General features: G+C 46.4%; 1 pseudogene; it reads left to right on the forward strand.

Annotated features, from left to right (window-relative positions):
• The first annotated feature begins 10171 nt into the window (after positions 1-10171).
• LOC143823621 (aspartyl aminopeptidase pseudogene) lies at positions 10172-11306 on the forward strand (annotated as a pseudogene).
• Positions 11307-11633: the final 327 nt, after the last annotated feature.

Here is an 11633-nt window from a genome sequence, read left to right on the forward strand (position 1 = left end):
CTCCCAGATCCTACTCCAACATTCAAACTACTAACCCAGAATGGATATCAGGTTTATATATTTATTTATTGGACTTATAGCCTGTCACTCCCAGAACGGCTCGTGGCGGGTAACAAAGATCAGACTGCACAGCTAGTGAGTCTGTAGCAGAGGGCAGAGCTGTTTGGGAGACCAGCTGCACCCCTATGCCCCATGCAGAGCATTGTGCCCTGTAAATCTGAACCGGCTGGTGATCCCTGGCCCACAAGGGGAACACGTGGTCTTGACCTGGCCTTTTTGGTCCTGGCCCCGACTTGGTGGAATGAGCTCCTGGAAGACCTGAGGGCCACGTTGGAGCGTCACCACTCATCCTCATTGCTGCCATGTGGCCTCAAAGCACTGAAGCAGAGATCTGACCCCCCCCCCCCCATGACCTAGTCTAATACGAACCACTTCCTCCTTGGGGCTTTCATGCCGCCAAGGAGCCTCTGGATGGTGCATGACAGAGGTAAGTGGCGTGATAAATAACCCAAGTGATTTTGTTGGTGGTCCTGAATGAAAAGTTCTTGGGAGAGCAAAAGGGCTTAGACATTCTCAGATTCACGATTCTGAAGACCTCACCCCTTTTTTCAGCCCTAACGTTCTGCTAGGACTTTCATTACAGAGATGCTGCATATAAAACAGTTTTCTGAAAGCTTGACAGTTTAAACAGCTAAACTGTTCCCCAGGCAAAACTGTAATCAGATTTAGAAATTACTCCCAGCTGTTATAAATGTATTAATCAGTGTGAAAGTTTTGTTTTGTTGCCTGGGCTGTGAACATCTGGATGGAGAACACAATCGGGCCAATGCTGTTCTTCCTCTCTGAAATTGCAAGTGGGGAATATAGAAGGGCCGTTCTGCTAGGGTAAAACCTAGCCCTTTTCTCATAGGCCCCCTGAAGACATTAACAAGCATTGAACAAAGAGATGGTGGCCAGACAGCACTGCTTTCATTTCAGATGGGCAGGAGGCATTTTTGACCCTCACTTTGTGAGATGTTATTCTGTTTATTGGGACACCTCTCTCATGACATGCCCTACAAGAGGCTTTCTCAGCCAGGATTTCATGAAACCCTGGGGTTTCTTGACAGCCCTGGAAGGGTTTCCCGAATGGGTGGGAGTTAATTCTTTTATATATACTTTTAAAAATTGTTAAACATTTGTCAGGTGATATGACCATATACGGTAATGTCAACTTGCCTCCCCCTCCCAAAATGGCCAATGATGGGCCTGGAGGGGGTGGGAAGAGGAGGGTCCCCAGGTGGGTGTGTACATAGCTATGCTTCCCAACCATATTCTGCACAATTGTGCCACTTCTGGGCTTTCTTGAAGCCTGAAGAATATTTCGAACGCTTCTCAATGGTAAAAAAGATGAGAAAGGATGCCCTAGACTCCCACATCTGGGATCCCCGTGGGCATTAATTCCTGCAGAATTGGGGAGCAAGGAATCCTGACTTCTTCCTCTGCAATCAGATGTCAGTGGGATGTTTGCTACCTTCATGAGGACACACTCATCTTCAGGGCATCTTTAACAATATTTGCCTATATTGAAATGATTAGTGGTCAATTGTCAATGTTTGATACCTCCCCTCTAGCAACTTTTGCAGCAATTATTTGCACAGTTCTTCTTTTTGAAGTCTGTTATTTATACCCTGGAGGCTGTATGACCCCCTTTCCCAGATTCCCACACACATCCAGCTTTTTAAAAGGTGATGGTACAAAGAAGGCTGGTCAGATTGCTAGTCCAGAAAATGAGGGGGGGGGGAACTTGGACCAATTGGCTGACCTTAATTCTCCTTGTTTTTATTTTGTTATTCTTTTAAATGTTCACAACTTGAGACTCCCTTATAAGGAAGTGTGCATTCTTCCAAATAATATAAAGGATGAACCAAACAATAACCACCAAAACAGGTTCTGGACAAACTATATAATTCTATTCCCTGTTTTCAATTTCTTTCTTCTTCAGTGGTATTATTTCAAATATATAAAAAGGTAAAGGTATCCCCTGTGCAAGCACCGAGTCATGTCTGACCCTTGGGGTGACGCCCTCTAGCGTTTTCATGGCAGACTCAATACGGGGTGGTTTGCCAGTGCCTTCCCCAGTCATTACCGTTTACCCCCCAGCAAGCTGGGTACTCATTTTACCGACCTCGGAAGGATGGAAGGCTGAGTCAACCTTGAGCCGGCTGCTGGGATTGAACTCCCAACCTCATGGGCAGACAGATTCAGACAGCATGTCGCTGCCTTACCACTCTGCGCCACAAGAGGCTCTTTCAAATATATAAAGTGCCTCTAATTCTTTCAACTGTTTCATATACAATGTCCTGACTGGCTCAAACTTTCTGTGAGGTTTTCTAACAACTCACAGGAGTCTCAAAGCAGCTTACAATCACCTTCCCTTCCTGTCCCCACAACAGACCCCCTGTGAGGTAGGTGGAGCTGAGGGGGTTCTTAGAGAGCTGTGACTGGCCCGAGGTCATTCATCTGGCTGCGGATGGATGAGTAGGGAAGCAAAACTGGTTCTCCAGATTAGATGCCTCCCCTCTAAACCGCTAACCTCTAAACCACTAAACCATGCTGGCTCACAGGTCAGTGTGCCCTGTCAAAAGGCAGGGGATGCATATTGGTCTCCAGAAGCCAAATACTACACCTTATGAGCCACTTGAGCATCTTTCCTCGTTCTTTGAAAGATCCTATTCATGTGACAGACTTTGAAATGTTTGGCCTGCAATCGCACTGGAGTTTTCTTCTGGACAGTGCTACTGTGAGCATTAGAAAACCCCAACTCTGGTTTTGCCTTACCACTTTGAAGTCATTATAAAAATAAATCTCTTTGGATATATTCATAGATGTTAATGGAAGCCTTGAATTCAGCCATATATACATTTTTTTCTTACCAGCTCAATAAAACATATTGCTTTTTTTCCTGACTGGTATTTTTATATTAGCTTCCTCTCAAAGAGACTCACTTTTGTGCAGTAAAATGACTCCAGATGGAGATCCTGGTGTAGTTGGTTGACTCCACATGCAATGTAAACACAAGAGAAAGACTTATGCTTCTAGTTCTCATCTTTATCCAGGAAATACGAAGCATGCCGTTGGCTTAAGGAACTGTAGATTTATTCCACTAAAATGTCTGTTTTACTATGTGCCTTTCCATCTGCTTCCAGAAATGAGAGTTTGGTGAATGGACCTTGTATACTGGTACACGCAAGTTTAGACAGTCTGTGGGAAATAGTCCCAAAGGATTCTGGGCTGCAGTGAGATTCCATGGCCTACCACATCTGGCAGGTCAACTTTGCAAGGGCTTTGAAAGTCTATGTAGTTTTCTTCCCGCTGTCTGCACCACTCCTTACATCATTGGCAGAAAGGGAAATTATTCTTCCCCCCTTACCAGATGGGAACATTTGAAGACCTAAGTGTGTGGAATATATAGACAAGGTAATAATAATGATCTTCAGAAAAATATCAAATGCCATTCTTGCAAAGCTAATGGAGACAGACAACGGGCCCCCCTAGAATCATAGAATCATCTAGTCCAACCCCCTGACTATGCAGGACACTCAGAACCCTATCACTCATCCACTGTAACCTGCCACCCCCTTAAGCCTTCACAGAATCAGCCTCTCTGTCAGATGGCTATCTAGCCTCTGTTTAAAAATTTCTAAAGATGGAGAACCCACCACCTCCCGAGGACACCTGTTCCACTGAGAAACTGCTCTGTTGGGAACTTCTTCCTGATGTTGAGACGGAATTTCTTTTTAATTAATTTCATCCCATTCGTTCTGGTCCATTCCTCCGGGGCAAGAGAGAACAACTCTGCTCCATCCTCTATATTAGCGATCCCCAACCTGTGGGCCGCAGACCACATGTGGTCCTTCGACTAATTGGAGGTGGGCCCCGAAGGACGCCTTCTCCCCCCCCCCGGCCCTTTACTTCATCCCCCCCAGCCCTTTACAACACACTTCATTGTTGTGGTGTGTCTGTATCTTATTGTGAAGGGATGTTAAAACATTACCATAGCGATCAGGGAGCACTAGGGCAGTGGTTGAGAGTAGAGGAGTAAACTACCCCCCCACTGGGCCTCAGTAAAAGTTGTTGAGTGGTCCCCGGTGAGTGGTCCCTGGCGTTGAGTGGTCCCTGGTGATAAAAAGGTTGGGGACCACTGCTCTATATGACAGCCTTTTAAATACTTGAAGATGGTTATCAGATCCCCTCTCAGTCGTCTCCTCTCTAGGTTAAACAGACCAAGTTCCCCCAACCTTTCTTCATACGTCTTGGTCTCCAAACTCCTCACCATCTTTGTTGCCCTCTGGACACACTCCAGTTTGCCTACATCCTTCTTCAACTATGGTGCCCAAAACTGAACACAGTACTCCAAGTGAGGCCGAACCAGAGCAGAGTAAAGATAGTCTGTTTTTGGGCCTTGTGTTAATTGAAATGAGACTTCTTCCTTGTACATATGCTCACACAGATAGGAACTGTCCCATTGTATTACTATGGTTACTTTTCTTCAGAGCATTCAAGCCCCACCCACACCCACCTCCTGAGCTATTAGCACCCATTTTACTCATTGTCTCAACCCTGAGACAGGCCACCTGGTTTACGGGAAATCTCTAGCACACAACACCCTCCATTAAAAGTCCCTGTTCTGGCTAGCCACTTTGCCAACTCTGGAACCTAGAGGGTGACTGGGGCTGTTTTAACCATGCCTGACCAGGGTGGAGTCTGCATGGAGCTTTTATTCCAATCCTAGGTCGATTCAGTCCCTGCCATTTCCACTGAATGCAATTTTCAGTTTGATTTTGTCCGATTTAAATTTTCCCTCTGCAACAAGCATGATTAATCTGGAGTGACCCTACCTTTATCCTGCAATATCCTGGAGTGGTTTTAACCCTCAATATTTGAAGAATCAGACTGAGAAAGCATGAGAAAACATGTGGAGCTCCAGCTGCTTCGAGTTTGTTCCTGAATGCCATGGTAGAGAAGCACTGATTGGCCAAGGCTGCCCAGGTGACAATCTTGCCTTGAAGAGGAAGCCCCTAATTTCTCTCAGCAGAAGCTCCCAGAAGCCCTAACTTCTGTTGGTAGAGATTTGCCTCTTGCTTTTTCTCTCCCTCCTCTGCTGTCTCCAATCCTCTCCCCCACCCCCCTTCAAGAAAAGAAAGAAAGAGGCTCTGGCTGTGCTTAGTCCCCCCCCTCCCATTCTGAATTTTCCCTAACCATGTGCAGAACACTTTACTGTTTCAATGGGGACGGGGGGGGGGGGAAGAGGAAGACCCGAGTTCAAATCTATCTGAATTCAGCAGGATCCACAATGGAATAAACAAAGTAAGTGCAGATTCAGCCCAGGTGCCTATTTGCTTCCAAACAATTTGGGAACAAATAACTATTACCAAAGCTGTCCAACAGGGCTGCTGGGAAGAAGGCTGGCACACAAAGTTCCAGGTTCCAGGTTGCCCTGTGGCCTTGAAGGCCAGGTAAATGCAGAGATATTAGCAGCATGTCTGTTCTAATCAAGGATCTTATGTGTGATAGTCTGGATGTCACATGGCCAAATCTGGTGTGTGTGCATGTGGGGGAGGCATTCTCCAAAGGATCATACTTGGGGGGGGATGTGATGGCTCTTGACAGCCCTAACTCCAGGACTCTCTTGTCTCCCAGCATAAGATTCCCCCTGGTCTGGGAAATAAGGAACTTGGAACTTCTATTCTTTCCCACTTGCCTTTTCTGTAGGGTGGCAATATCTTCTGGACCTGTCACTCTATATCTGAGTTTTTATTTCCCTCTTGAGTAACAACTGGAATCTCACAAGAATGTTCTTGTATTTGTACCACTGAGACTGAAAAGTCATTTGCTCCCATCAAACTTAAAATTAGAAATGAAAAAAAGACTTGAGTGTCATAGATCATCCCCTTTTTATCAACAGCATTTTTAGAATAAAACTGCACAGAATCTTAAAGCAGTGGAGGATGGCAGTAATTTTGTTATTGTTGTCCTCTGTTCACTCTTAGCGAACTAAGATTAATTTTATCTGGGGAAATGTCTTTATTTTACCTAGTTATTTCTTATAGTTTGACGTCCATCTTTTAAGTGTTGATAGTATTGCCATCTCGGGAGGGAAGGCAGCATGGTACAGCCTGATCGTGTCAGAAATGGGCAGTGATTGGGGTGGACCAGAGTCTAACCAGCACCCAAAGCCCTCATGGTATGAATTCTAACAGAGGCATCATGCAATGCAGCCACATACCTGCTCCCTGACCACCATCATGTCCTACTGTCTGATCATGCAAACATCATCTGTGCCTGGGATTCCTTCCAGGGTTGTTTGGGAGCTAAGACCATGCAGGGCTTGAACCAAGGAACTATGCCAGTTGTTTCCCCATTATACTGTGCTTTTCTCTGCGGTCTTCCCTATCCTAGTCTATAACTCTGGTGGAGAGGTGAGGGCTGCTGGGTGATTCCTGATACCCCAGCTATGCTTTGTTCCTGAGGGCCCAGCTGACTGCCTGGCCAGAGCACTCTTCCTGGCTGTGGGGGTGGAGCTTCTAGTCTTTCTCTTCTCCCCTGGAGCCTGCTTGGCACTCACTAAAGGACACCCTGCAGGAGTCACTCTGCACTTAACATTTCCAGCAAGCAGAAAAGATCCCACAACCCTAAATCAAAGTTTAGCCACAATTTTTTTTCTAAATAAGGTATTTCTAAAATTAAATGTACCCCCCCCCCAAAAAAAAGAACCCCTGAATTAGTTTTCTTCCACATTTCAACTTCAGGAGGACTTGAAGTTCTTTAGAGCAGAGAGACAGAGGTTCACAGATCTGACTGTACTCCTCCAAGTCATGCACATGGCATCTGGAGTTCATTTTGTGGGTGTTTGCCTCCCACCTTCTGGGATTTGGCACGCTACTGTTCCTTTGGCAGATTTTACCCCTCCAATGACTTGGCCTTGAAATGTTACTTTGAAATCAGAATTTCATTGTCAATAATCTGCCGCAGCTTCACATGGCCCTATGGGGAGGGGGGGGTCATTGGCAATGCCATTCATTTGCTACCCTGGGCCAATGGGCAACAGGGGCAGCTACCCTGGGCTTCATGTGATGGGGGCTGAACCTCCATGGCCCTGGCCCCTTGCTCCAGCCCATCTGAGACTTGGGCAGCCACCTGAGGTGCTGGCAGCTCACACCTACCTCACCTGGCATGAGCCCTTTTCTTGGCTCTGGCAGGGGAGGCTGGTGAGGGTTGTGGGCATACAATTGATTCTGCAGGCCCATCCTAGACTTTTGCCCAGGCTCCCAATTCAGTAAGATCTCCCCTGCCCGAGGTTGCAGCCTCAGGAATGGCCCAGGGAAAGAAACTGATCCCGCACTCTTGTGGCCCAGCATCACACCTCTTCCTGGTAGGCTTTCTTTGAGCAAACTGAATACACATCCATGGGGGAAAGCCTGCCATGATGGAAGACACAAATATTTAGGGTTTCAGTCATTATGTGAAAAAAACTCCACAATCCATGGGTATTTGCATGAGAGGGGTCAGCCTTGAAGGGGGGATCTTGGTGACCTTCCTCCGGGCCTTTGGCATACTAGCTGAACCGTAATAAACTCTCCTGATGTTCTTAATCTGTTGGAAGGTTGAATTTTATTTCTTGTTTTATATGGATGTTCCTTTTTAAGCTTAAGTGTCTTCTTTTTAAAATGCTGTAAACTGTCCTGAGAAATGTAGTTTGTAAATGGGCTGCAAATACTTTAAAGTAATAGGCTTTTAAAAAGCTCAGAAGCCACGTATCCCCTTACGCTTTCTGTACAATGTGCTGGAATATTGAAGAACAGTAGTGTGCATGATTCAGCCGCATAAGAAGAATACCCTGCAGGGGGCATCAGAGGAGATATGTCGCTCGCATGGCTAGAATGGGAGCACCCTGATCTTTCCAAATAGTCTTCCCCTATGTCCTGATTGGCTCTTTGACACTTCCTGCTCCTTCGAACACACTTCCTCTGTGCTTGCTTCCACAACAGACAGAGTGTTAAGTTAGTCTGAAGGACTCTCTCTCCTCTCTCTTTCTATACAAAATTGTTTGTGTCTTCACAATAAAACTATTTTTTCGCTTTTAAGCAGTCTAGTGCTGTGCCCCTCTTTGCAAACTTAAACTCTACCTGCGCAATGCCTGTCCACAGGGACTCAAGTAGATGTATAGAACTATAAGTAGCAAAACCCAACAAAGTGACTTTATTCTCCACTCCTCCATACGTCATGACACACATACGAGTTCTATCCCAGAATTAGCTCTAATTCAAGAGGATTCAGATGCTCTGGACTTGTCTTGTGTGCTGGAGTCTCTTGGTTCTGTTCCCCTCCCCTCCTGAGAATCTCTCCTCTCCTCTCTCAATAATCATATTGCATATCCTTAGGAATCTAATACAATGAAAATACCAAGAGATCAGAAAAACTCCCCACGTCTATCTTGCTTTCATTAATAATTATTATAAGATGTCATTTATAGAACAAAACCATGCTACATAGACCCAAGATAGATCTTCTGGGAGTTGTCAAGGCTGAGAAAGAGCTCATTCCCACCATCTCTGCTCTCCAAATAATTTACAGCAACTAGCGTCTTGGGACCTGTTGAGGTACATGCAGACAGAGACCAGGAAATAGAGAGGAGGGAAATGGGGGGGGGGGGGGCTATGACAGTCTCTGCTGAACTTTTTCCATGGCCATGAATACCTCCTGAATCCAACCAATAGGGAACTCTGTGTTTTCATAAGACTGTAGATTGTCTCTGGATCTAATGAACATGTACTGCCCTCGCCCCATGAACTCTCTCACTCCTAAGGGTCAATTTTATTTATTCATTTATTTACTTTATCTCCCCCCCCCACACACACACCTTTCTTGCTGAAGCTCAAGATGAATTACACAGCATGGGTCAAATACAATCAACAGGATGGCCTGTGCAATAAACAAAGCAATAGGGTTTGGATAGTACAAAATTATGAATTCTGAGTTAATTATGGATCAGATCAGTGTTTGAGAATTGTGAGCCAAAATTGCACTTGGAGAAGGAGGGAGTGGCATATCAGGAGCTGACTCAGGAGCTGACTGCTAGCTCCGCCCTCTGCTGAGTGGGCCTTGTACTGTAGAAGGCTCTTGCTTGCCAGAGACGTGCACAGGACTCTTGGGTTCTGGACCAAACAGCAAGAGTTAAAGGACGCTTGGCTGTTGGCCCTTTGCTGGAGGATCAAGCTGAAGGATTCAGTGAAAGGCAGGACTGTTTCAGAAGCATTTCAGAGGAATCAAAGTGGCATGATGACTGAAGGAGCTGAGGTAGTAACATGTTCCAACTGTGGCATGTTTGTCTTCTTACCTTGGTGGGATGGCTTTTACATTTGCAGCAAGTGTAGATTAGTGGCTCTGCTGGAGGAGAAGGTACAGGGATTAGAAGAACGCTTGAATATGCTGTAACGTATAAAGGAGGGTGAAGAGTTCTTGGACAGAACTCATGAAGCACTCTTGAGAGAGCAAGTGCAGGAGGAGGGAAAGCCATCAAAACAAACACAGGAGCATTGAACACAGGAGGACAATGAATGGAAGGCTTTTGACAATGAATGGAAGGCTCCTATGTTATGCATAGGAGTAGAAGAATAAGGAGAAGGTCTGCCCCATTGAGGAGCAGCATTCAGTTTCAGGATCTGCCTGAGGATGTTGATTTAGGAACACAGGAGCATGAGCAATCCCCCAAGACCCCACGAAGACCAAGAAAAAAAGTCACAGCTTCCCACAGCTGAGAGTTCTAGGTCTGTTCTCAAGGGTACAAAGAAATGGGTACTGGTAATTGGGGATTCCCTGCTGAGAGGCGTAGAGGCCAAAGTATGTAGACCAGACTTGTTGTCTCGAAAGGTCTGCTGCCTACCTGGTGCATGCATCAAGGATGTCACAGAACGGCTGGACAGGCCCATCAAGCCCTCAGATCATTACCCGTTCTTCTCATCCATGTAGGAAAAAAATGATACTGCCCAGCACAGCATAGAACGTATTAAGAAAGACTTTGTGGATCTGGGGGAAAGGGTAAAGGACCTGGGAGTGCAGGTTGAGTTTTCATCAGTTCTTCCTGTAACTGGCTGTGACTTAGGAAGAGACTGAAAAATCATGCAAGTAAATGACGCAAGTAAATGGCTACATCACTGGTGTCGTTGAGAAAGGTTTGGACTTCTGGATCATGGTCTACGATGTCAATATGACTGGTGCCCACACAGATAGCTCATGCCTAAAAGGGAAGCGCCGCTTGAAGTGTGGGCAGGAGAGCACTATCCAGGTGGGGGCGCGTCCTATGGAGGTGGAATCTGGAGCATCTGGTGAAGGTGGAGCACCCCTTCCTCCATATCCCACATTTGGCCATCCATCTCCAACACAACGTGAATGAGTTATTTGGACCAAACACTGAGAACCACCTGGTCCCAATTTTGGCCACAGAAGTCCAGGAAGCACTAGAGAAGGAGGTGTCCAATACAGGTACTGTTTGTACCTCGGTTGTCCAGCAGAATTGGCATTGTCCAGCTCTGCTGTCCCTTCTCTACTCCCAGATGGAAGTGCAGCCTGAGCAGGTGGTTGAGATAGAGCTTTGCCTGGTGGATACACAGCCTGCAACGCTCAGTGGTGCCTCCAATGAGTTCCTATTCTCCCCTCGCCTGGACAACCTCCACAGCTGTTACTGTGCCGCGCAGGCATTAATTGAATCCAGTGAGGGGCCTGGAGCATTGCCAAAGAGCCTACTGTGCGCCTGCTTGCATTATGTGACAATGAAGATGTGGGTTTGGAAAATGCTCAAGGTGCCCTGTCTCTGCTCACTGAACTCGTACCTCTTGGCTTCACCACAGAATCTGACAGGCATTTGAGGAAGCTGTGCCCAAGTCCTGCATGATCAGTGCAGGCATAGCCCATGCCCTGAACCCCAATTATCCAGACAAGCATGAAAGGACCCACTGACCAGAGTTCCAGAAGGGCCCCACGTTCAAAGGGAACAATAGCCAGCAGTATGCATCCACTGCAGGCACTGATCCCTGAGATTGCCAGTCGTGTGGATGTGCCCCTGCAAGAAGACCTAATTCAGAATGATTCTCTCTGTGGTACAAGCATTGGGCCCATCCTGGCCTCTAGGCTTGGCTTGTGTGATGTGGATATGGGCTGCCCACAGCTAGCCATGCACTCCATGCAGTGTCTTGCAGTCCATCACTCTTTTCAAAGGCTTCTTGGAGCTGTTCCACACACTGGATCACAGATTGCTGAGCAACTGAATCACATCTCAAATGCAGAATGAGGCAAACAGCCCCTTCTTCTGTACTGGATAGCAATTAAACACATTAATACCTTTTAAAAAAAACTGAGTATTTTTTTACTACCTGGTGGAGTCCCAAAACAGCTTACAATTGCTTCCCTTCCTTTCCCAACAACAGATGCCTTGTGAGGTAGGTGGGGCTGAGAGAGCTCTGAGAGAACTGTGACTGGCTGGCTGCATGTGGGGAAAGAGTGGGGAATCAAACCCGGCTCTCCAGATTAGAATCACACTGGCTATCCTAAACCACTCTCCCAAGATAAACCCACAGGTGGGATAAAGCTCTGTA

This window comes from Paroedura picta, chromosome 1 (genome assembly GCF_049243985.1).
Source record: "Paroedura picta isolate Pp20150507F chromosome 1, Ppicta_v3.0, whole genome shotgun sequence".
NCBI lineage: Eukaryota > Metazoa > Chordata > Lepidosauria > Squamata > Gekkonidae > Paroedura > Paroedura picta.